This window comes from Pinus tabuliformis, chromosome 5_2, assembly GCF_031772625.1.
Source record: "Pinus tabuliformis cultivar Carrire ecotype Pingquan chromosome 5_2, CPIR1, whole genome shotgun sequence".
Taxonomy (NCBI): Eukaryota; Viridiplantae; Streptophyta; class Pinopsida; order Pinales; family Pinaceae; genus Pinus; species Pinus tabuliformis.
Window position 1 is genome coordinate 275,386,624 of NC_142306.1, and position 26,510 is coordinate 275,413,133.

A 26,510-nucleotide genomic window follows, 5' to 3' on the forward strand; every position below is an offset into this window, starting at 1 on the left:
GGAGCATCAATTGAACATGGACTGACATCTTGCTAATTTATCTTCGCCAAAGGGGGAGATGGATTTGTAGGCATGATGTGGTCCATGGACTTGATGGGATAATAAACTTTATCTGAGACAAGATCAAAGCCATCGTGGATAGGTGAATGATATCCATGAATATATTGAGACATGCGTTGAATGGACTTGATCTAGGTTCCATCAATAGGAAGAGATGTTATATCAACATAATTTTCAGATTCAAGACCAAAAGGATGTATGAGGGCTTCAAAGTCAAGACCATCCAATTCATTTCCCATAAAGCACTTTTCATCATCTGAACCACTTACAAAAGGAATATTATTTTGTAACAAGTCAGGAGAATGATGATAAATCCCACAAGTAGTAATCTCGTCCTCGGAAGTTTGAGGTTGTTACAGATTCAGAGAGAGAGGAGAAACAATATTAGTGGTAGAATCTCGACATTTTGTAATCCAAAAATTATTATGGTAATAATAAGAAATAGGATATGTTTCTAATTGAAAATGTTGTATAGAAACGAGAGCCAACCGTTGAGAGTTTTCATTCAAATACACTCATCAATGTCTCTTTCATAAAATTTAAAACATAGATGTAGAAATCTAAAAGAAAAACCCTCAAAAGATTCTTCAGGTTTCATCCTAAGCTCATTTATACTCATTAACACATCTTGAAAATTGCACCTATACAATTATTTTCGAAGCTTACCGATGAGTTTCTCGAACAAACGAATGGAAGTTGTCGGCAATGTGTGACATCATTGCTTGATGCAACCTTCAAGGGTGAGGGAGAAGATAACACAATAAAATTGCTCATCATCAATCTCATAATATTTTTAAAACTCAAGGAAATAAAAAATGTGCCTGATTATTGATCTTCCATCGTCACAATCCAGCTTTAATTGAGACAAGTGATAAACTTGTTCCTCGGAGATTGAAAATTGAAAAATGGACAAACCGGATAAACACCATGGGAGAAAAATTTGTGTGGGGGCTATTTACAAATATAAGATGAAACTACAGGCTCAAAGGGCTCACCTTTTCATCTTACCCTCCTTCTAGCAACAATTCGTTGATGGGTCTTCACTGGTTATTCAAGTGAAATTAAAATAAAATAGATTTAGTAATTCAGAGAATTGTTCTAGAGTTGCATCGTCTTTCCCATCAATGGACCATCGCAGTAACTGAGTCAGTCACAAAGTCACTTGGGATGATTCTCAAATATGAAACTCTATGACCATAATACCTATGTTATCTTGGTAACCCAATGACCTCCACCAGTCGCAGTGCAAGAACCTGGTTTTCTCCAGAAGATGTGACCTTCCACAAGTCACAGTCTCTCGATGCGACTAGTCACTAGATCACAATTGAAGGAGATTCTAGACCATGTAACTTACACCACCTAGAGACCCTTGGAGGTCTTACAGGTGGCACACGAACCTAAGTCAGGCTTTGTGACACATGCGACTTCTACAACTAATGTAACCCCCCTTTTGAATGTGTCGAATGCTGAAGATCCAAACATATACATGAAACATATGGTGTTTTCTTATGCAACCATGTGCAGGTTCTTTTATGATGTTTGTATCCTAATATATTCATGTTTACAGGTCTCTTCATTTACATATTTTTCGTTTGATTTAGTGATCCACTTTTGAGAATCAAATCATTTGGTCAAATAGAAAATAAGGTTAGAGATGCAACCATAGGAGATTCTACATCCAGGTCACCTTCTAATATTGAAATGGTAGCAGTAAATTTAATAACAATATTATGGAAATTTGTCAAGCAACAGATACTAGAATCATTTTTGAATGATCCTCCACTTAAGGTTGGCATGGAAGTTTTACCTCTAAGCTAATAATTTGGAAATACCAAAATATATTTGAAGGATTAAGCAATCTAGAGCCTAACATGTAGCACTACAATTTTCAAAGGGCCTTCTTATATACTCCCTTGCAATCTTTGATATTTTAGAGGAATTTACAGATGTACATGAGTGATTTGTACTTGGGGATGTTACGTATAGATCATGTTGTGTTGATGTTTACTTAACTACGACACTCGGAGCTATCTTTCTCATTCCATATTTCTTCTACCCAAAATTCGCTCATTTCGAGCACATTATTAATGCACTAAGTAGTGTGCTTGAGAGGTCAATTTTACTGATCCAAAGGCGCTAACGATAAAATTATCACATAAGAGAACACTGAAGATACACTAGAATTGTGGGTCCTTTTAGGAATTATGATTGTCAACATTGCAAAACATGAAGCTACATTCAACGCTTGTTCTGTGGATGATAGGCGAGAGAAAAAGCCCAAATAACAAGAGCACACCTCTCGTAGTAGTAGAGGATGAGCCTCAAAGTTGAAGGATGGGGTTTGGGAACCTCACAATACCTGACCAACCACTTGCCATGATAACACCATATGGCATGAGAAATCATAGTGTGAACTTGGTGAAGGAAGCTAATGTTTCCATCCGGAAGATTCACACCTAGGGCTTCAGCCAATAGGAAAACTCACTTCGTGTACCCACTCAAGGTGTTGTGTCAATGGAAGGAGCAATGTTAAACAAGCACTCAAAAACTGAAAAATACGATGGAGCCATTAAGGGATACCTTGGTATCATTTCGTTAGTTTGAGAATTGGAAGCAATTAAAAAAGTTATTGTTTCCTTGGATCTGCAAAGAAATGGAGCTACATTCAACACTCGCTCCATAATGATCCCATGGACAAAATGTTGATGAAAGAAGAGCATGGAGACCATATCAAATCCACCCTCTTTGATAACATTGTGTCATAAAAAGTACTATACAGGGGCCCAAATTAATGGTGAAATGAAGGGAGAAGGGATGGAGGTATGTGGAGAAACTAGGGTTTTGATAATATGAAAACCAAATCCACTCAAGCTCCTAAAATGTGATAGCCATTTCAGAAACACAACATCTGAGGATGTCCAAGAGGGCCCTCCAAGGTCACATGCAATGATAATAATGTGGCACAAAAATTGGCCACATAGGGTTGTATCTTAATTTTTTATTGATGTCATTATTTCAATTATATGGTTGTATTTCCATTATCATTTTGATTGGAATTACTTCTGACCAATGTTATTTGCTTGTAGGTAGAAGGAAGGGGAAACATTTTTTTCTATGTGAAGGGATTAGGGTTTCTAAATATGGTTTTGTTTCAATGAGCCAGATACTCTCTTCTAAGTTCCAAGAACCTTTCAATAAAATCGAAGATGCATCAACAGAAGATTGATGAACATGAGCGAAACATAGTGGCAAGAAAACATGTCGGTTCTAGACCACGAATCTGCATCATTGCGACATATGGGAAATAATCATTTTAGGGTTTATAATAACAATCTACTTCCTTCTCCCTCTCTCCTTTGCTATAACATAAATATAGCCCACCATTATATCATTTACTTTGTTAGGACTAATGTGAGAATGTAACATTCATTTTTGGCTTGAGAAAGAAGAGGGTAATCTCAAGAGTCATGAGGGTAACCAAAAGGGCATGAGTGAAGGCCAAGGGTCACGGTAGCTGAATAGTCACCTCGTCTCTATAAATTTTCCGTCACACTTAATTATCAAGGGACTTTGGCACTTGAGTTGAGGCTATGAATATATAGATGATTCATTCTTGAGAGTTAGAGCCACTCAGCTCTTGGCACCAAGTAGAGTAGATTGGCAGTGAGACTAGAGTTTGGGCATTGGGCAAGTGTATTAGTGGCCCATGTTACACTAATGGGTTTTGACTAATTGCATGATATTTATTTAAAATTGCAGCAACTTTAATAATATGTTATTTATCTTTGGCACTAATTCCCATTCTTACTCATGGTAGTTGTATTATTTTTTTGATAATTCACTATATTTGTATGTGCACTTTCAGAAACGTAATATGTTATGGGCTGGTACATAGTGGTTGCATGTATGTTCTTCTTTTGAATCTATGTTTACACATTCCTCTCCATTTCAATGACCTATTTTGAACTACTTTGAAATCAACTTCTGGTATGTTCCTCTTTAGTGTATGTTTAATTGGATTTTAGCTCAATGATCCCTCTCAGGGCTTATTTCTTCTTATTGTTGCTAAGACTTGTTTGTATGTATTTTTGGAATTTTCAATCTTGGACTAATTTTCTTTCACTACCTCAACATTTCATTCTTGTCCCCACTCTAACACTTTCTCATTTGATAACCAAGAACGGAAACATTCATGGTGGCAATAGGTCCCACATACCGGATGGGCCTCCTATCCCAAATGGTGTGAGGTCTATTTGAGACTTCACATCGGGGAGACCCCCTTAGTTTTTGGTGGTGCATTTCATCCCATTAACAAATCCATAGAAAAAATGTTCACCACAACCATAACAATGTTTCTATGAAAATAATTCCAGTGGGCCTGACAAGGAAATTTCTTTCAACACCATTCTTTATAATATTCTTCAAGTTGTAAGTTGTGATAAACTGAAATGAAAGATATTAATTTCACAAGGCAATCGTTGTTCTGTATTATAGTTGAAAGAAGAGTGAAGTTGCAAGAAATGAATAAAATCATTTATATAGGCTAACATGAATTTCTCTAGTATAGATACGAGTCTAGAGTATTCTATTTTTTTATATCATTTTGTACATTGCACTGATAGGAGCAACTTTTGAAAGGCTAGAAAATTAGAATCCTAGAATTGTGAAGACTTAAATATAGATTAAGGTCTCAAGATTTCTCACGCTACAGAGTGAACATGGTTGATAGCATTAAAACATCACTGAATATGTTGTTTTTCCCATGTAGACTTAGCCAGCTATTATGCCACAATCTTTTAATCTGAAGACTGAGACCAAGTAGAGGCATTTGTGATAATGTGGATAGTTAAAAATGGCCATACTTTGTAACTTAGGTGTTTTAAATTAGGAACTTTATTTTATAATAAATTCATGCTATAAAGTTAAGTTGTGTGTAGAAAATCCATGAAATTCTGCAATTTCTCTAATGAACAATCTAAAAACTAGTTTCTTTTCATTAAGAAAGAGATTTTCTCTACTTGTTTGTAGCAAAACAGGAATATAAATAAACAATGACACAATGTAAAAAAACATAATATTTTATAGGGAACCTCATTCGGAAAACGCTTTTCTTGCTTGATAATTTTATTGACAGAATTTTGAGCAATAGATATCTTACAATACAAACTTGTTTCAATAGAAAAACAATCTTGTTCTCCCTGATTGTCATAACCTGAAACACCTTGCAAGAACCCTAATCTTGCTTCCCTATTTCCTTGCACAAACCTCAAGGAAGTTCTCCTCTATCAGCTGCGAATTGGCTCATCCTTAGGATGCCCTTTCCACACACAATATTGTGCACACAAACTCATGCTTTGTATTGCCTTGTCTCACAAACTCGTTCTTACAAAACAATGATTAATTATTTTCCTTTATCCTCCCTATAACATTTTCTGCCCATCTAAAATTGGTAAGTCTATTTTTTGAACTCTCACATCTGATTGACTAGTTAAATTAGTCTAACTAACTTACGCAACTTGTCCTAGCCACAAATAACCTTTGAGTCTAGTCTCTTGTGCTTTTCCAAATCTAACTCACACTAGGAGACAAATGATTGAGGCTCCAACTACTCACATGAGTAAAAAATGTTCCATGAAGACTTCTTGATTTTTAGGAATTCGTGTTGACTTTTAGGAACTTGTGCATGCTAAGGAAAAATTGGTTGTCATCTCATTGACCAATGCACAAGTCAAAGAAGTACATTTCTCGCTACTATTTTCAACACTCCCTCTTAGTTTCCAAGGTTCTCATTAAGAACCTCGTTCACTTGGATCTATCTCCAATACTACCATGTTCCCTGCTATTGTAGTTGCTACCTCTAAACTAAAATACTTCCCTGCTTTCTTCTGCAGAACCTTATATAAAGGCTTGTTCTTTCTGTTAGAAAACCATAAAGGAAGAAATATTTTCTTATGTTGATAATTAATTGTGATATTGTTATGTTCTTCTTTACTTGTGATATTGTTATGTTATGGTCTTGAATTATAGTACCATTATTTGTGACAGCTTGCAGCCTTTGAATATTTCACCATATGCTTGTAATCCCTAGCCATACATGAGAGCATAACATTTCCATCATGTAAAATTCATCAGTACTAAATCATAGGAAATGATTCACCACATTGTATTTATTTTTTCCTATCATGTTTGGGCCATTGTTACCTTAATTGGTAAATATACTCACAGCCATAGTTACTAGACTTAGGTAAGTTAACTTGGCTAGTCTGAATCAGCTAGCATCTAAATCTGAGTAGATTAGATGGATTCAGACATTAAATTGGACATAATTCAGCATCTAACTCAGACTTGAGCAGAAATATGTCAAAATTTAACTTGGGCTTGGGCAAGAATCAGGTAAAACTTGACAGTTAAGAGATAAAATTTGTGTTAAAGTTAATTTATTTTGACCAAATTTCCTAAATTAACTCCTAAGTCTTGCCTGATTTTAAGTCAAACCTTTTTTCATTGTCCATGTTGAGTTGGACATAAATATTTATAGAAACAGTTTCCTTAATTCTATTTCATAGAGACATATAATCGAGCTTAGGATTAGTTGATTCTTCGATCACTATGTCTATCATTTAGAACAAATATACAATACATTCATATATTTGAAATATGAGTTCCTTTAGAGATATAACTTTGTAGCAATACTTGCAGGAGTATCGAACGTAAGGGTTTCGTATGAAGACACATGGAGAAAAAGGGTTATGTGTAGGGAAGTGAACTACACTTGTTTAATACTTCTACACAATTTGATGGCATGCCAATAGAAATGTCAATGTTGTTGGATGCACTCATGTTGTTAGTTTTAGAAAAGTTCTCTTTGTCAAGTATGTTGTTTTTATGAAGAATTATTTCCAAACAAGAGGATAATGACATGGAATGTCTATGACATAGTGGTGTTATTTATTTCCTGTATTTATGATTTATTAGTATTCCACCATTAATAACTTCATTTCATAGCTGTCATTTTAGTAGTCTATTACAACAGTGACTTGTTAAAGGAATAATATTTCGGTTTGTTTGAACATCATAAACTGGAAGGAAATTTAGCTTTGAAATAGGAAGATGGAATATATTCTGAAAAATATATTTTTTCTGATCAAATGTATGCATGTTGTTTGATCATTAAAAAAAATCATTCATGAAAATAAGCAATGATTTTGGACATGATGAATTAAAGAACTCTCCAGCTCAAAAACAAGTTAGCATATTTACTTTTGTCTGCATGAGAGAAAAATGAATGAGTAACGTTAAGTTTTCTTTGAATATTTATCACATCATTTTAGAGAATTGAAATCGAAATTGCATGTGATAATCTTGCTAAATTAACTACATGGAAAACAAGTGGTATACAAAATTTGTTTCCTTCTAGGAGTTGGATTCTTATTGCCCTGGAATAACACACTGGCAATTAAAGATTACTATATTGAATCTATATTTCGAGTTAGTATCGCAATTTATAAAGTACTCTCTTATTATTTTTTAATTTCTTGTTGTAATCTTGTGTTAGCAATACTTTGCTCCACACATTAGATTTGTATTGACCAATTTTATTGTTGAAGTGTCCTTACTTATTAAAGATAACTAGAGGAAATGATACATATACAAAAGTGGATCATGAGAAATTCGTAGTAGGAATTGCTAGCTTTGTTTTCTTTGATTATGTTGGATAAAATCAAAATCGCAATGTACCATAAGCACGAGAATTCAAAATATTGGGATAGAAATGTGTGTTTTTATTTGCATTTATTACTTTAGTTGAAGATAACATTTCATCAAGAAATGTTGTAAACTGAGAACACAGTATGTACAAAATTTATTCTATGGTGACATTTTATTTTCTTTGTTTATACAGGTCATTTAGCCACATAGTGGACACTATTTACAAACTAAATAAAGCATGTTTGAGTTTCTTGCTTTTTTGAGGAAAATTGTGTTAACAATATTTCTGATGTTTAGGTATATATCGTATAATTTTTTTATGGTCTGCTTTTGTTTATATTCTAGTGTTCATCGACTTTCATGTCTTATATGATGCATTTTCCTTTTCCAGAAAAAGAACTCAGTATTGATGGTAAGAAGAATGGATTGAAGTAAGAGGAGAACAATAACACTAGAGCGACAACATGCAAATTAAAGGGAGAGAAGAGAATTGGTCTAGTGGTATCTGTAGAGCCAATATCCTGCATATGACACATAGATAGAGACTGGTGGTCAAGTCTTCAAAGTTTGTGAATTCACCTACAATGCCTTGGAATGAAAATGATAATGTTTTGAAGTGAGAAAACAATATTTCATGTGTAAATTGTACTCCAACCAATATTAAGCTGGAAACTCATATTTTAATGCTTGACATTTTATATAATATAATCTATGTGGTTGGAATTATATTTAGTTGCACTTGATATTACTTAGTATTGTAATTAACATAGGTAACTTTATGCTTTCATATTAGATGGACATGTACATTGTATGACATTTTTTTTAATTTAGTTGCAAAATCATGCTCATTAATTTATTTTGATTAATACACTCTATAAATTTTCCGTCACGCCTAATTATCAAGGGACTTTGGCACTTGAGTTGAGGCTATGAATATATAGATGATTCATTCTTGAGAGTTAGAGCCACTCAGCTCTTGGCACCAAGTAGAGTAGATTGGCAGTGAGACTAGGGTTTTGGAATTGGGCAAGTGTATTAGTGGCCCATGTTCCACTATTGGGTTTTGACTAATTGCATGATATTTATTTAAAACTACTAAATTGGTAGTTTATGCTTATTAATGATGAACACAAACAAAATGAATATACGACTAAATTAGTTGTTTATAACGATTTTTGTTGAGAGTAAATGAAATGAATATAATCTACTAAAACATTCATTTATATAATGAATATGAAACTAGAAAAAAAATTACTACTATAAATGATACTTTTTAAAATTAAAATGATAACGAAATTTTGCATATATGCGACTATTAGTAGCTAATTTGTAGTATCTTATAAAATGACCAAAATTTAGTCATATTTCTTTGGTCATTAATTGGTTTCAATCGATGACTAAAATTTTCATATATATGACTATTAGTAACTAGTTTACAGTATCTTATAACATGATTAACGTTTTGGTTATATATCTTTGGTGATTAATCGGTTTTCTCGGGTGATCATTTAGTAATATATTTTATTAAATATTTGGCCATTAATTATGGAGATTAAAGACCAAATCATAGGCAAAATAAATGATTAAATTAATGACCAAATATACTTCTAGACAACAAAATTGAGACAACCAATTTATAAATAACCTAAAAATGACTACACGTTGGTCGTGTTGTAAGATACTGTAAATTAGCTACTATTGGTCTGACTGAAAAACAATTGTTTGTATGAAAATTGTAGTCATTTTTTTAGTAACTAATTAGCCATTTTGTACTAGTGGTGGGAGGAAATCCATAAACCATTCAAAGGAAAGTATTTAGTTGAGAGGTATTATGATGATCATGCTAAGGAGTTTCGTGATTTAAGGCTTGGAAAAATAAGTATGCATGAATCTGTTGCAAATTTTACCAATCTATGGTGATATGTTCCCTATATCAAAGAGGAGAAAGAAAAATTGCAACAATTTTTAAACTACTTACCACTTTCCTATAAACAAAAGATTGAATTTGAGAATCCTAAGGCTGTGAATAAAGTAGTAATAAAAGCAAGATTGTGTTACCAATAGTTTCAAAATAAGATTGAAGGTTCAAAATATTCATGAAACAAAAATAAATAGAAATATGAAGGTGGTTTAACTAAGTGAAAATCCATTCTGTTGAAGAATTTCAGGTGAGATCACCAATGAAAAATTTCAACCACAATAATCATCCCTAGCCTACACAGTGACAAACTAGATCAAAGAAAATGGAGTTGGAAAACAAGGGGATAATTGGTGGAAATATAGAGAACCTTTAAAATGTTGGGAATGTGGAAAACACCATCTACTAAGAAACTGTCTATACGACATCGAATATGTCCATAATGTACAAGCGCTCCTTAATGAAACTACAGTAAATGATATTTCAAAAATCATTCCAAGGATCAGTGTTTTCCTGGGAGACAAACAAGAAGAGTATTAGTCCACTACAGTTGAAATCAAAGGTAACAAACTAAACCGTCATGTATTTGTACTAGTAGATCCAACAAATAGTCTTATATTAGTGCACAAGTGGTGGAAAAATCTATGTTAAAAATTTAAAATTTAAAAAAACGAATGGTTAGTATAGCTAGAAATAGGTACAAATAGGAAAGTAACCAATTCAAAATAACATTTCCCTATGCAATTAAGTGGCAACAAAATTTAGTTCATTTTAAATATACTTCTTTACGTCTACTAAAATTGTTGATATGTATGGAATAGTTACAGAAAAATAGGGGTTTAATAATTTGTTTAGAGAAAATGGAGATTTGCATAAATGATAAGGAAATTAAAAAAATCATAAAAGGCACACACATGCTTATTTATGTTAGATAAATTTCAACGCTATAGCTGAAAATACGTGTCTCTAAAGGATGCAAACTTTTTACTATCTAAATTGAGTAAAATAGTTAGAAAAGAGAAGATTCTAAAATATATGAGTTAGAGTGGTTAGGGAATTTTAATATGTATTCCCTGAACAAACTAGAGGATTAGCACCTAGAAGAGATATAAGCTTTTCAATTGATTTTGTACCAGGAGTGACTCCATTATCAAAAGCACCTTATAGAATAAGCACTCTTGAATTACCAGAGCTAGAAAAGCAATTAGACGAATTGCTAGAAAAGGGTTATATCCGACCAAGTGTTTCTCCATAGGGAGCCCAAATTTTTTTTTTTGAAAATAAGGATGTGCATATACTACCAACAATTAAACAAGTTGAATAGAAAGAACAACTATGTTCTACTCCGTATTGATGACATATTTGATAGCATTAATGGGGAAATGATATTCTTGAAGATTGATTTGAGATCATGATATCACCAATTAAGGATAAAAGCTTAAGGCATACACAAAACAACATTCTTAGAAAACCATGACACTATGAATTTGTACTATTACCTTTCTATCTTACCAATGCACAAGCAAATTTTATTTGTTTAATGTAAAGTGTGCTTGGTAACTACCTATATCCATTTTTATCAATCATGATAGAAGACATATTGGTGTATCTAAAGTCTCAATAAGAACATCAATAACATTAAAGAATAGTATTGAAAAATGTAAGAGAACACTAGCTGTATGCAAAATTCAACAAATGTGATTTGTACAAAGACAAAATTCAGTATTCAGGTCATGTCATTTCGAAAGAAGAATTATTTGTTGATCGTGAAAAATTTAATGCAATTTTAAATTCACCAATACCTAAGGATGTGTTAGATATCAAATCCTTCATGTTCATCATTGGGTATTATAGAAGGTTCATTGAAGTTTTATCCAAGTTAGCTTACACCATCACTTCCTTGAAAAGGAATGGAGATAAATTCAGGTGGAAAACCAAGTGTTAAGAGATTATTAGAACATCTGATAACTGTAGCACCTATTCAAAAGATTCCGTATCTAGAAAATGAATTTTTCGTATGTAATGATGCTTGTCTTAAAGGAGTAAGTGGGTTTTTGATGCAAGAAAATTATGTAGTTGCATATGAGTTAAGGAAGGTGAAACCACATGAGATAAATTATGTTGTTTATGACATAGAATTAGATATTGCTATACATGCTTTGAAAATATGGAGCAACTACCTACTGGAATTGTTTTTACACTTGTCATGTAGCACATTAATCTAAAATACATTTTCATCCAATCTAATTTAAATGCCAGACAGGCTAGGTCAATGCCTTTTCTAAGTGAGTTTGAGTGTGAGATAAAGTGTATGAAAGACAAAGAACAAAGTAGTAGATTATTTAAGTAGCAATGTGAATCAACTAACTCAAATTTTTGCTACTATTTATAAAGCAGTTTTGTAGAAAAAAATTAAAAAATTTATCACAGAAAGATGACATTTATCTTAAAATACAATAGAAATTACAATGAATTGCAGTACCTAGTTATCTATAAAATTTAGAAAACCTGCTAAAATATAGGAACATGATTTATGTTCCTAATGAGATTACACTAAATTAACTTATCTTTGATGACCATCACTCAATGACTTTTGGAGGACATCTGAGATATTTGAAGACACCTTCACCATTGAGAAAAATATTTTATTTGCTTGTTATGAAGAAATAAGTATTAGAATATTAGATTAAATGTCTAGAGTGACAACATGTGAAGGTGGAACATTAACACCCAACTAGTCTACTAAACCTGTTACCCATTCTAGAATGGAAGTGGGAGGTTATTTCTTTAGAACTCATAACCGACCTTTCAAAAACTACAAGGCAACATGAATCTATGATGGTTGTGGTGGATAGAATTAGTAAATAATCACATTCTATTCATTTTCACTATATATTTGGTAAAACACATATTTCAAACATATTTATGAAGAAAATCCTTCGATTACATGGAATATGGAGAATGGTGATACCTGGTAGTGATGCCAAATTTACTTTTGATTTTTGGAAGAAACTATTTGGAGGATTGGGTATGAAACTTATCTTTAGCATTACATACCACCCCCAAACAGATGGACAAATATATAAAACCAATCATATTCTAGAGGACATTCGAAGAACGTATGTTATAGATAGACCCACTATGTGGGATGATTTCCTACACAAGAGAATTCACATATAATAATAAATACCTTTCATATATAAATATGATCCCATTTCATGAAATGTGTAGAAGGAAATGACATAGTCCCTTAAGTTGGAGTGTTCCTGAACATCGATTGATATTGGGCCCTAAAGTTCATCAAGATGTGGAAAGGTAGTGAAGAAAATCTAGGAAAATATGAAAATTGTACAAGATTGATAGAAATGACATGAAGATCAAAAGAGAATGCACAAAGAATTTAATGTGGGATAACATTTGTATGTAAAAGTGAAACCAAGAAATAACACTTCGAGACTAGGTAGTTATGCTAAACTAGCACTAAGGTTGTGTGGTCCCTTTGAGATTTTAGTTAGAGTTGGGTCAATAACCTATCATCTAGCATTGTCCATTCGTATAAAAGTGAATAATGTTTTTCATGTCTCTTTGCTAAATAAATATGTTCATTATACCTCTTAAAAGATTGATCGTAATGTGGTATAGTTGGAACTGGCAGGAGATTTCTAGGTAGAATCACTACAAATATTAGATCAAAGAGAAACAATGCTCTGGAATCAAGCCATGGACAAAGTTAAAGTGAAATGGAAGAAATTTACCCCAGAAAAGACCACCTAGGAGATTGAGGATAAAATTCATGAAGCATTACCAACTTTGTTTCAAGAGGAACAAAAAGAAAGAAAAACATTGAGAACAATGTCTTTTCTTAGGGGTGGAAGATGTCACTCGCCTATGTTTTGATTTTTAAAAAATTGATTATTTTTAAGCATTGAAATATTGTTGGGTTGAATGGATATTGAAGTCATCATGGGACTCATTTCATGATGTAATTATTTTATTATTTTTTAATTATAAATAAAAATCTTGAAAATATTCACGAAAGAGCACTAGAGTTTTAGAAGACTTTGTGCCATCTTGGGAAAAGTTCTCACTAGTTAATGTCCACATGTTGGACCTGACCTAAAAGTCTCCTAAAAATACATACGAGAAAACAATTAAAAATATTAACATAATGGGAGAGAAATATTATGTTAATAATTTAGGTGGAGATAAATACTAAGTGGGGTAGAATAAAACATAGTGAGAAAGAACATAGCGTGTTAATTTTTTTTTTTTTTTGAAATAGCTAAAATAAAAGGCTTATGAAAAGGGCTCGCAAACCTTAAATTAGGGCACTTATAAAAAATAATTGGGAAGAGAAAATATAAAATAAATCACATAGCAAGCAAAGAGGTTGTTGATATCTAATGGCAAGAAGCTATTAGCTTCGGGGCAACTACTCGAAACAATGCATGGTTGCATGGAAAGTGCTTTGTTCCTAAATATTCCCCAAGTATTGGCTTACAATTAGATGTGATTATGTTTTCTTATTTTATGTTTAATGCGAATTTATTTATTGTTATGAAATGTTACAAAATAATAGAGGAATTATTGTTGAATTTTTCATGCATAATTTACTATGCATGTGTATGCTATTGATTTATAAAAATTAAGCATTAAGTAGATGCATGAAGATATGATATGGATAGAATAAATTCTACATATAAAATTATCTCTTTTTCTATAACTTATGAGTTCAACGTAGATTTATTATTTGTATGAACGAGAGAGGAAATCATTATCTAAGGAACAAAATATCAAGGACGTGTATATTGAATGACTATGTAAAAAATAGATGCATACAAACCACAATTATTGAATATATTATCTAGAGTTCACGAATAAGTTCATTGTAAACTTAATACAAAACTTAGGAAATGACTAGAGGTGGAATGCATGTATAAATAATAGTTTAAAGAAATGTTCGTGCATAAAAATATAATGAGGTTAAATGATATATGTTTATATAAACTCGAAAAGCATAGCTATTAGGTATAAATGATTACAGGCATGAAATAAGAAGGAAGAAAGAAGTAGAAGAATATAAATTTAATTAGTGAAGTTAATATATGAATTCTAGATCGATGAAATGAATCATGGTTGAAGACTTAGACAAATCACTAGTATTGGAACATATTCTTCGATTCTAAACATGCTTGATATCAATAATAAATATGATTTAGCAATACAAAAAAATTATTCTAGATGTAGGAGTATAGGTAGAAGTCAATCATTTTTATAAAGAAAAAAAATTAAGTTATTTACGCAAATAACCCCTATGAACTTTTCTATTGTATCTCTAGCTAGAGATTATTTATTACATAATATTTGTACATGGACAAAAGGATAACATTAATTATTCTATTATAGTTATGAATATATAGAAGGGAATTAAATAAATATTTAATATTTATTTATCATGATTAACAAACCCACTAATTGCATGGAAGATGAAAAGGAATATGGGAAGCGACTGTATAGGTCAAAGAAACCAAATCTTAGCTAATAAGTTACTAGTAGCTAATACGTTACTAGTGTGAAAAATGGTTAATATGTTTAACCCTCTCGATAAACAAATCTTACAAAGGATATGATATTTAACAATTACTAAAATATTGTCAATATTTGAAATCTGTAAAAATAAATACTTGTGGCATATGAAAAAAAACCAATGAAAAATATGTTTAAAAATATTATGTCTCTGTGATAAATATCATCCTTGACTTCGTATGGAAGAGGCTAGAGAAGTATGGAGGAATAGTGTATAGGTAAAATGATCATATTATAATAAAAATCATTAACTGAAGGAACGCATAAATATATTCTTAAAAAACTTAGCTATGAATAATTTAAATAAAAATCGAGATTTAAATCAAGAAAAAGGACAATATAGCATGGCCACAAGGCTTATTAAGCCTGGAACTGACTAAAGAGTTAAAGGGTTGAATGCTAAGATAATTCTATGGAAAAAGAGACATCTAGTTCAGAAAGCAATATATTTTGATTCCATTAAGTACATTGAAACTATATATATATATATATATATATATATATATTTTGTTTCCTTAAGGGTAACTAGATGTTTCATAAAGTTGATATGATAACTAATGTCTTTATGATACAAACACAAAGATTATATATACACGATAGTTGAAGAGATCATATATAGTCATAGTGAAATGAAAGGAACAACTTACATATATTTAAATTCAAAAAGACATTCAAAATGTATATTAATACAAGGAGCCCTAGGTCATAATATCAAGTGAGAGAAGAATAATTTTATTAAAGTCATAACTAGAAATTCAACCCTTGTAGGCTAAGTACAATAAACCTAACAAGTTTTACGAAAAGCTTGGTTAGCATTTCAAAAGAAAATTCCTTAATTTATAAGCCTTAGATTAGGCTTCTACAACATGAATATTGGTAGGAAGTTGACCTCTAACAAATCAAGGCTAGAATCAAAGTGTTGAAGAAGAAGTTAAAGACTCCAGTGAGGAAACCTTTCGTTGCACTACAAATCACACCTACAAACCCAAGTGTCGATTTTAGTATGAAATCCTTAATATGAATAACAAGAGTAAAATTGCAGAACTTGCATAAGGGAAAGGAAGCATACATTACATATACAGAGTCTAGTTAAGTCTTCTCTCCAAACCCTTTGAACATAAAAAGGTTAGTTCTCGTCATTATATGAAATCAATTACAAAATAAGACACAAGAAAATGAATAAAACACTTCACGAGAGTAAGTTGAAAAACCCAAGTTAATATTAGGTTTAGAATGTAATAAAGTGATGAAATTCATCTAAATAAGGAAGGCATAGCGAAATTTTTTCATAAAATCCATAATCAAAGAAAACCCAAAATTTTCTATTCTAGAACGTGTGTGTAGATAGAATCTATGACTAAAATGAGGAAGGAAATTTATATAGTTTTATTTTATAAACAAAAAGAGTTCAACGAGAAATAAATAACGAAAAAAATATGACATGCTCTCACATGATCGGTGTTGTGTAGTCAGATTCGATCCTCATGGAATCTCACATCCCTATGAACAACTGTCATCCTGCTGGTCAGCAAGTACACTCGATAGTTGTGAGGTGTATCAGTGTACACCACAAATATCCCCAACTTTGATGTCGTCTTAATCTTCTTCCGTACATCTTTGGTCAAACGTAAAACTAAACTCATGGTTGGGAGAACTCAAATAAGAACCCCAATCTGAAAATATAAACAAGAAAATTTTAACCAGTCAAACTATCGAAAAATTCCATCTCTCACCTCTATACTATAATGTGAAACTAGAGGGAAGAATAGGATAATTGAACCTCTCGCTTCTACAAGAAGGAATATTGGAAATCATGATCAAAACATTAACCATGATCTAGATCTATATAGCATCTCAAATAGTTAAATTGAGTTGTATAGAAAGAGTGAAAACAACCACAAATTTATATGAGCGAAGTAAAATAAGTAAACCTTGTACCCGAGTGAGTATGCTAGGTTTTCGTAAAGAAGAAAAGCATCCTCGAAAGGAAATGAGAGAGGAAACAATAACCAAATTTCCATAGAAGACCAAACAACACCATGGAAAACCATAAAACCCTAAAACCCTCATAATGACACTCTGATGAATAACAAAAAGAAAAATAAAAAGTGGAATGAATGAGAAATGGTAGGGTATGTGATCAGGGTCGAGGAAAAAAAATCTTAAACCTTTGATCAACCAATAATGGATAACCATCATTAAGATTTCCCAAGTACAACTGTCACATGATAGTCACATGGGCAGGAACGTGTGGGCCATGGTATATGATATGTGCCAAGTCTCTATTTCATGCCAACCATAATGAAAAGGTTGTTGAAAATTATCCCACATGGGCACTATGATCCATAAATCAAAGTTTAAAGGAACCATGGTAAATAACAAGGATCAAGTGCGAATAAACCAATATGTTAGACCATACTTATTATATGGTATTTTCGTGGAGACTTTGGTATAGTGCTAGTTGATATGGTGATATGGATTATTGTCCCAATATAGATATGTGCTAGTTGATATGGTGATATGGATTATTGTCCCAATATAGATATCTTCATTAATAAATATATGTATGTATCACAAGTGTGATACATTGAAAAGGGGACATTAACAATGAACCTGATAAGCTTGAGTATATAAACAAATTTTAACACATTGGATTAAGTGTATAAACATAGGGTTGCAAAACACTATAGCCATTGGATTAAGTGTATAAACATAGGGTTGCAAAACACTATAGCCACTTTTGATTTCATATTCACATCCAAAAGAGATAAAAATTAAAATTACAAAACAACAAACTCGTTAAATATAGCCAGAAAAAAAAAAATTGGTGTAAAAATTAGGTATGTTACAATGGTCTATGCCCTATAGCCACTGATTGGATGTAAGACTTGGCCCACCTTTATTGTCCCATTATGGGTTGGGAGTACGAAGCTACAACAAATATTTAAAATATATACAAGGATTGACATTATATATATGTATACCTTGTTGCGACACCACCTGGTTTCCCATTTGGGATTGGAAGTCCAAGTCATAGTGAAACATTAACATGTATTATGGTTTAAACATTATAGGTCACATATATATAAACCATCATGGGTCCAACTTGTCTCCCATTGATGGTTGGAGGTCGAATCCACAACAAAACTTTAACGTGCATTATAATTTAAATGATATATGTGAAACATATGTAAACCACCATGGGACCAACTTGTCTATCATTGGGGGCTGGTTGTCCAAGACAGAGCGAACATTTTTTTAGCAACTGCGTTAGAATGTAAGGGGACCCACCCATCAGCCATCGAGGATCAAGGGCCCAAAACTTTATGTACCATTTGATGGACTCTATAAGCCAACAGTGAAATACATGTGTGACAATGTCGAGGGTAAGGACATTAAATATCAAGGCCAACCCACCCATCGCACCATCGGGTTGGGGAGTCCAAGAGTTACTGAATAGGTTTACACCATACTCATGTTGAGCACCGTATGTATAATTGATGACTAGTTACATAAAATTATCAATTCTTGACTATAATGAAATTCTAACATGTTGACAACTCAGTCAATTTTTTGGTTATATGATATGTGGCCTTGGGTAATTATTGGTCACATTGATTAATTTCATAATTCAAAGTATTATTGATTGAAGGTATAATTTAGCTAGGCCAAATTGTCAATATTAATTTATGGCTGGAACAAATTACCTATAACAAATGCAATATTAATTGACATTACATAGTTTCAATGTGTGACTTCACTATCCATTTTTATGGTCAATGTTAAAGTTATGGCATAAATCAAATTTATGCCATTCGAGTTTTATTCACTAAAATATATACTTTAACTACGTAAATTTCATTGTAAACCTATAGTTGAATATACGTACATATATTTTCCCAACAATAATGTTGAGGCCAAGGAAATACCAAAATATGTGATATTTGAAGCTTCTTTGGTTATCTTTTCGAGAATTGTGTTTCGAATAATCTATAGTATTGTGTGCATCTTGTCGATATTTTGAATCCCAACAATTATCCATCTTCAAGACAAAAATGCTGAGTGATAGATTGAAGGAGGAGATTACCAAATGGGAACCAAATAAATACCTAATGTAGAAAAAAAAAAGCTCACTAATTTCAAAAAACTAAACCTAACCCTACATGAGAATAATTAATAGATTAAAATATTTATATTATTATATTTAAACGTAGTTATTTTATTATTAAGTAATATTTAATAATTGATTTTAATGTTCTTATCTAATCACAAAGATTTTAATTTATTTTCTAAATAAGTTTTAATTTAAGCGAAAGTTACAAACCATCAAATTAATAAATTAACTTGTTTTATAAATCTTTTTATTTAATATGTAATAAATTAATATTAATATCTTTTTAATAATAAACTTATTTAATATATTTTTGAAATAATAAGTGAAATCTTATATTTTACTATGAAATAAATTAAAAAATTTGATTTTATTATTACTAAATTAATATTAAAATCTTGTTAAAAGTGATCAATGTTATCATCGATAGATCCCATCCTTTTCTTAATTATTCCACATGTTGTAAACTCAGTGAATATGTCCTTTCTTAGAACCTTGGTGATCTTATCCGTAACCCCTTGAATGAATGGAAAGTAAACTATCCTGTATTTTTCTTTTGGGCCCTTATGGAAAACCTTTCCTTGAGCACTTTTTATAGCTTTCTTAATATCTTTATCCTTATATCCTATATCTTTAAATATAGAGGTTAAGTGCTTAATCTCCTCATCAAGGTGACATGCGTAAGAAATTCTAAGGGCTCTAATAGCAAGAGTGTTAAGGACCCCAAATTTTTGGGTTGGATTATGGTACAAATAAGCATGAAGATAGTTCTTAGTGTGGGTTTTCTTCCTAAAGACCTAGTGTCCCAAAGTACCATCCTCCTTTCTGATTACGAGAACATCTAAAAGATGAATTTTATCTTTTTCTTTCAGCTCCATAGTAAACGTAATTTCTGGAGAGATAAAGTTAAGGTGATTAAAAAAATTCTCAAGCTCCATCCTACCATGAGTCCATCTTAAGTTGGTGTCGTCAACAAATCTTTTCCACCATGCTGGTTTCAAGGGGTATGATTCAAGAGACTTTTTATCAAAATACTCCATGTATAAATTGGATACTATTGGTGAGACAGGGGAACCCATCTAGAAGTCATTAAATTATTAATTATTAATACATAAATAAATTATTATTAATAATTATTTATTTAGATTGTTTATTCTAATAATAATTATTTATTTATTCATTAAGAATAAATAAATAATTTCTTTTGTTAAGCGTGGGAGGACCCTTCATTTTCCATTTATAAATGGAAAATTTACACCACATATATATGCCAGGTGGCCTCAACTTGCCCATTGGGAAACCAAGTCTATTCGCCGCCTATCATCATTATAAGCCATCCAAAAGCAATAAAATTTTATTCTTTCTAACCAAGCTAAGTATGTCTCAATATCTTGACAAGACACTATATTTTTATCTATCATAAGCATGCATAATGTAAAGTGAATTCTACCCCGTAAAAAAAAAAAAACTAGATTAACTAATTATTCTTGCTACTCTTTTGATGTTGAATCCACCAGTGTCGAATCCTTGATAGTTTCGCCATGCATCTCGGTCAATTCAATAATGCATGGGATGTGCCTTTGAATTCTAGCCATTCAGATGTTCTACTTGTGGATTTGGAATTGCGTTCACTGCAAATTTTGTTTGTAGTTTGGAATGTCTTGGAGGGACAGATCCATCCCCACCGATGTTTGTTCCATGACCTTCCCCAGCAGGATTTTCATAAGCCAGTAAATATACAAGGTCTATTTGAATTTGGTTATCCTTCCTCTAGTACTCCGAGGATCTGAGACTAATGTCCTCAAGTTCTCTATCTCCTCCTCTATCTCACTAATTTTATTAATTTCTTCCTCCCATTCTTTCAACAAATGACGGATTCCTACGTCTGTTCTCTCCCGATATGCCACGATGGCTTTACTAATGAAATTGCGACTGACTTCCTTTCTCTTCATGGTTCCAATGTGCTCAGATCTTTGGCCTTTGTAGGCTCCCTCCGTCGTCTTCTACGACCCCTTCCTCTCGCTTGACAAGCCACCGCCACACTGTTCAAATCCTATCCACAAAAAAGAGGTGTAAACCTATATCTTTGGTACACTTTATTGTCCTACTTTGAGTTCTTATTGCCGACATTATCCCTATTCCTTATATAAACTAATTATGCTTAGAATAGGGTGCAGGTTGGGTGATAGCCCAGTCATAAGACGAGGTTGGTCTACTTATCTTTTCGGGCTTCTCTCTTCTCCCTCTCTAGTACCTCTCATACCCTATATGGTTGGCGGTTCCCTTCCTCGGTCATGCAAGCATCCTCGTGCCTTGGTATGCCTTCTTGTTCTCCTCTCCCCATTCATCCAACATTGCTCCTCTTCCCTTATTATACCCATGCTCCCGCCAGGGGATCCTAACAGGTTTCTCTGCACGACTCCTACTCATCGTTCTCCAGGTCCCATCGGGGCTGTCTCCACTGCTCCTCCCATCATCCCATAAATTTGACTGTTCTTTGCTATCTTTTGCTTCTACTATCAGGTTTTCATCTACCCATCCGCATTACCCAACCTCTCCTAGTCTTCCTCAATTAAAGCTCATGGTATCAATGCTACCCTCAAGAGGGGGCTCATGGCCGCTAGCCAGATCAGTTCCCGACTGCCTCATAGCCAAAACACAGAGCCATATTCTAGCCACTCAATTCCTATGCCACTTTCCCCAACTTTTCCCCCAATGTCCCTTCCCAAGTTTCTCCCATTCCCTCCAGCAGAAATCAAACCATGTCGACATTGCAAGGGAGGTACAGGTCCAGGATACATACCTGTTCTCGCTCCTCGGATGCTCTCAATGCTGTCGATTCCTTCCTGCTATCATGCTCCAGCACCAAACTCTACAAACCATAATATAATTCACCCTCTCTTGTCTTTCCTTAACTACTAAACCTCCCTCCTTGTCCCTGTCGTGTCTGTCACCTTTCCCACCACCCTTTCACGTACTCATGTGAAGGGCCACCGCACCCAACACCTTGAGCGTGTGCGGGGAGGTGGGGTGTACCTTTCCTTTACTAGTCATAACTAATTGTTGTCCCTATCATCCTACGACACACACCCAAATCCGGGTCAAGAATAAATAACTAATTATTATTAACTAAATAAATAAATAAATAATAATAATAATAGTAATATTTATTAGTTAATAATCTTTTTTTCTGGTTGGTAAGCACCCACTGGGGATTTGAACCAGTGACCTATCACAAAGAGTGCCTTAACAGTGCACCCATTCACCATCAATCCAAAGCCCCATGGACATTTATTAGTTAATAATCATTATTATTTATTTTATTTATAATAAATAATATTTATTAATTCTATTAAATAAAAATTATGTCTTATTCTTATTCTTATTAATAGATATTAATATTAATTTATAATAAAAAATTAAGTAAATAAAAAATTATATATTTCATCATAAAAATAAATATAATAAAATTTATTTAATTTATTGTTAGTCATTTATTAGTAATATTACTTATAAATTAATTAATTTTTGGCTTTTAACAAGATTTTAATATTAATCTACTAATAATAAAATAAAATGTATTAACTTATTTCATAGTAAAATATAAGATTTCACTTATTATTTGAGAAATAGATTAAATAAGTTTCTTATTAAGAAGATATTAATATGAAATTATTATATATTAAATAAAAAGTTTTATAAAATAAATTTATTTATTCATTTGATGGTTGGTAACTTTCGCTTAAATTAAAAAATATTTATACAGTAAATAAAAATATTTGTTGTTAGATAATAAAATTAAAGCAAATTATTAAATATTAGTTAATAATTAAATAACTATATTTAAATACATTAATTTAAATATTTTTGTGTATTAATTATTCTCATGTAGGCTTAGGTTTAGTATTTGAAATTAGTCACCTTTTAGTTTTTTGTGCATTTGGTATTTATTTGGTTCTCGCTGGTAAGCTCCTCCTTCAATCTATCACTCAAAATTTATGTCCTAGAGGTGGATCCCCATTGGGAGTCGAAATGTTGACAAGATGCACACAATATTGTGGATGACTTGAATCACAATTCTCCAACAAAATATGTGACCCAACCATATCTTAACATATATTTCTTAGGAATTCGTATGTTTTTCTTCGAAGAGTGCATCTAAATGGAATAAATATAACTTCTTAGAAAAGCGAAACATTGTGAACCATGGAGGTTAAACTTCAATGACATAAAAATAAAAGTGGATAAATTTACATGAAATTGTAAACACATCAAATATATCCAATATGACTTAGCATTCATTCTATTGGAAATGTTTCACAAAATGTATAAATATGGAAGATACTACCCTTTTAACTTATATAAATAGAATTTTAAAAATTCCAGTAAATTTACATTGAATATATATATTGAGGAACTCATAATTTACGATAGTACTTAGTGAAAATAAATTTTACTCCTCTCTATAAGTTGGATACTACTAGAAACTAGAGATGGCATCATCCTATGCACTAACTTGTAGATTGTTACACTTCTTTTTTTTGTAACTCTCCATCCTTCTAGGTCGAAAGTTTAAAATGTAGATGAATATTTATGCGAAATAAAATAGTTGGCTAAGGATGTGATATTTACTTGTACGTTTTTTAGCAATAGCTTAGAAAGCATCAGTGGTTTCTCAATACTAGCTAGAACCTATGGTTTCTTGGCCAATTGCAAGCACTCATGACTTGATGTATGGGTGGTTTCTTGGTAAGAGATAGAAACCCATGGTTTATTAGCCATAGAAATAATTGGTAGTTTATTACTCCCAATAAGCACCCATCATGTTAATTCAATTTTTCTCTATGATCATGCTTGTAAATATCAGGTAAGAATAAGAAATTGAGAGACAATAATATAGTGCATAAGTATGCTCTCATGAGTTGTTTCCAACACTGATACTTTCATAAATATTATTCAGCAAACCAAAAAAATAATTACCTATTTACATGAGGCTATCACATTTATGTTGTTTAACTTCCTCTCAGACATGGTTGAGAGGCTCTCCTTGTCCCCATGTTGCCTTCCTTTGCAAGTTACCCTTTGATTTCTCAGAAAGGGAAAACCAAGAATGACCATGCCATTTTCATTAATGACCAAATCTAATTAGCACAAATATTTTTATCTTTAACCGGTTTTGGCATTAAATTATATGATATGGGTATAGAGGTTTCATGTTAGATACCATCCCTTTAGAACTCTATCCCATCATTTGTTCTCCTTATATTTTTTAATTTTCAAATAATAATCAAAATTAATTAGTTATTATTAGAACTAATTAATTATTATAAATTAGTTAAAACATAATTTTTTCATTAAGCGATAATATATGATTACTATTATTTTGTTGTTGATAAAAAATATTAATGCATAATTAATGTTAAAACAAATTCATAGGATTTGGTAGCATGATTAGGACTTGAATCAGTTTCAATTGTAATAATTTTATGACGTTTAAATAGAGTTCCCACCAAAAATTAGATGTAATTTAGGATGCTCACTTATACAAAAATGTTTACAAATTTCATCCTCAACATAGTGGATGTTACAAGCCCCACACCTTTAAAGGAACACCATGCTCAATGTTCTTACAAAACCAAAAAGGAAAACATAAAATTGAGCTTTATGGAAACATTTATTTTCCATCCATTTCATATTAAACGAAAAAGGGTACAACACTTTCATCTAATTTGCATGCTCCTAGGTTTCCTCATCAAGTCCAAAGTAATTCCATTTCACCTTGACATGTTGTATTACTCCATTATTGAGCATGGTCTACCTATGTTATAGGATACATAAAGGTTAATTTTTCAACAGTCCTTTTGACTCCACCCATATCATAGACCAATCGATTAAATGATTAGAATCACCCAAATACCATTTTAGTAATGATGGGTGTTGGGTCCTTTTTTTTGTGACCAATATCAATGAAAAATAGTTGAGGAAACAGGAAGTGCATGTTCAAAAAGTAAATGGTTGAATTGGCTAGAGAGAAGTGCAAGAAGAGGAGAAAGTGGCAAGCAAGAAGAACTAAATAGTTGCATTAGAACTCGTTAAGGCTGCAAAAGAAGGATCCAATTTCTAAGGTTGAAGGGATCATGTAAATGCAGACCAAGTAGATAGGGCTTGTTAAGTTGGATAGTGCCAAGTGAGTGCAGACAAGATCCAAGAGGCTGAAAATTATATAGAGTCACCAAAAGAAGTTTGCAAAGAGAGAGATCAAAGAAGGATCGTTTTGTTGTCGAATGAGAAATTCTACAAAACATCCTATTTTAATTTTGTCATAGTTTGAGTATCTAATAAGAGTTTGGATTGAGTTCTGGAAAGGGCCTACATATAATTTATGGATATATATTGTAATTTTTAAATTGACCTGAATCTATATAAAAGGATATTGTTGCAGGATCCATATGTGTTCTTATCAATGAATGTGATTGTATTACAAGAATTCTTTAAAAAAATTAAAGTCCTATGTTAAATTTATTATTATAGTTGTATTTACTTTTGTGCAAGATTTGTTTAGTAGATACCAAGATAGTTATGAGTTAAATGTGTAATTAAATTAAGGAAATCAATTATGGAAATGGTCATAGATGAATGACTTACTTAACGCAATTGAATCCCAAAAATTGATATCTAATATAATTTACTGCGAAAACCCCCAATACTTAATTCAAAAGAGTGAAGGGAACTCTACTTGGATGATTCATGAGGTACAATATTTGCTAAGGTTTTGCAAATGGTGTAGTATGCTATGTGGGCTTGATTTTGGGGAAAAATCCAAAGCTAAGCGCACCTGAGCCAGAGGCGATATGGGATGGGTGGCCTCCCTGGAAGTCCTGGTTAAGAGGTGTAAGCCCCGGAAATGATGATTGATGCTATGTGATTTATTTCACTATTTTGAATCCCACTTCTTCACCCCTGTGAGCATCACCTGATGCAATGACTGCTAAGTGGAGTATTAAAAAATCATGATAAATTAGTCAATTACAACTACCTCTCATGGAAATGGTCATAGATGAATGACTTACTTAACGCAGTTGAATCCCAAAAACTGATATGTAATATAATGCACCGTGAAAAACCCCC

General features: G+C 32.1%; 1 pseudogene; it reads right to left on the reverse strand.

The window, feature by feature from the left end:
* The window catches only part of LOC149158582 (uncharacterized), a 47,566-nt pseudogene extending 25,130 nt beyond the window's left edge, over positions 1 to 22,436 (reverse strand).
* Between the last annotated feature and the right edge of the window lie 4,074 nt (positions 22,437 to 26,510).